Source organism: Atta cephalotes, assembly GCF_000143395.1.
Source record: "Atta cephalotes unplaced genomic scaffold scaffold00015, whole genome shotgun sequence".
NCBI lineage: Eukaryota > Metazoa > Arthropoda > Insecta > Hymenoptera > Formicidae > Atta > Atta cephalotes.
This window is the reverse complement of record NW_012130079.1, coordinates 2249469-2251659: the sequence shown is the minus strand read 5'-3', so window position 1 is coordinate 2251659 and position 2191 is coordinate 2249469.

The following is a 2191-nucleotide window of genomic DNA, read 5'->3' as shown; positions in this document are numbered from 1 at the left end:
GATTTAATTCCCGATTTCCCGATCAAGTATGCAATTAAATAATGTTATCATAGGTACTACACGCGTATCGAATGCGTCGCACGTGGCGCGCGTCGCACGTGGCGAAGTTAATTTATTAAATTTATTAAACGAACTTTCCAGAATTCGATAAACAGTTCTGTCCATATAACGAAAGCGAGAGACCATCTGTGGCTCATACGGGCAGATATATCCATTGGATGGTTTAGAAAACCGTCAAGATCGTCAACAATCGCGTAAATGTTGAGAAAAAAGACAGAAAAAGAGAAGAAATATTCACGACAGATATCTAAAGGTGAAGAGAATTATTTATCAAATGACAAGAGTTTCATGTCTGTCTCTGCCATTGTAGAACTTTCGTCGCAGTTCAAGTGATTCATTTTTTTTTATTTTTAGAATTACTAGAAAAAGATGAAGGAGAGAGTTAAACGAAGATTAAAATTAAACAATATTGGATAATAAGGCATCAAAGAAATAAATCAAAATAAGTCAATAATGCAAGCCAATATACATCAACACTAGATGGAAAATTTAAAATTAAAATTACATTGACAGAGAGAGAGAAAGAGAGAGAAAGAGAAATGGTCATCAAACCGGCGAAATTTCGGCTCGGGTTTCGCCGGACGTCGAGTTCGTGCTCGCGATGCGAGAAAAGCAGGATACCAGAAGGGACACGTTTCGCAGGGCGGAAACATCGCGGCCAGCCGGCGACATCGCAAGAATCGCATCTGCCGGAATAACGCCGATTATATTCCGTGAACGCTACAGAGATGATTTAGAGGATATGCTCACCCACTCTCGAAGATGTCCTCGACGTCCAATCGTCAATCCGCCTTCTCTTTGTCCTTCGTTTGTCGTTGCTCTTTTTTTCTGCTCGATCGCGACGCTGCACCGCTCGCGCATTCGAATCGGCAGCGAGCCGATCGTTTGTAACACTCCGAGACGCGCTATCAGCCAACTATCGCGAGCGAAAAAATGCTTTGGCACCGTCGCGACAGATACCGCCATTTTCCGAACGCATACCGCGCGCGCCGTGGCCCTCGTGTCGCCATCTTGATAGTAAAAGAGAAAAAGAGATGAGTCTATAATCTACATGTAACATCTATCGATATTCTAGATTACTGTAAAAGAATCTGTAAAGAATATAATTTTATTGTACTATTGTAAAAGAATCTATGAAGAATATAATTTTATTGTAATTATTTGTCAAATGTAAATCAACTGATAACCAAGAGTACTAACATGTTTGAACGGTGTTGTTGTGTCAGTGCATCATGCAATTAATATTAATATAATTTATTTTTATATTTCCCTCTTTCTATCATTTCCATTAAATTTAAATTTAAATGAATATAAATACTTCAATTATATAATTATATATATATATGTGTAATATTGTAATAATATGTATCTCATTCTGTTCCAAAAAATCTAAAAATTATATATATATACAATATTATAAATACAGTGTTGGCTAAAAATATTAAACACCTTATATTAATAATTATTTAAAATTTTTGCTCAAAATTTGATTTATAGCATTTGCCACAATTGTTATTTGATTAAAAAATCTTTTTAATTTATGTATAATGTTATATAACAATACAGATGAATTCCAGACGAATGACAAAATATAATTAATGCCTAGTATCTTTGGCAAAGGCTGTACATGATGCATCTATAAATGCAACCATCGATCAGTATTCATATTTAAATTGATCGATAATTGTTGTTATTAGGTGTACAACTTTGCTTCCGCCGTTTTCCTATAGATGGCTTTAGCGGTAAGTGGAAATAAATAGATCATACAATAAATTTGGGCATCTGTCAACATAACCCCATAGAAACAGTCGATTTGTGTCTGCATCATAAAGTTATTCTCGATTGAAAATGTCAGTTTACGAGCCAAATTCTCGTCATTTGCGGGAGGTTTTAATTTTTTGCTTCAATATGAAGAAATCTGCGGCTGAAGCTCATCGAATGCTCTCAAATACTTATGATGAAGCCGCTATTAGTGAAAGAACGTGTCGTGAGTGGTTTCAACGCTTCAAGAACGGTGATTTTGGCGTCGAAGACCGGCATAGCGGTGGAAGAGAGAAAGTTTTCAAAGATGCAGAATTGGAGGCATTACTTGAGCAAGACTCGTGTCAGAATCAAGAAGAATTGGCACGAT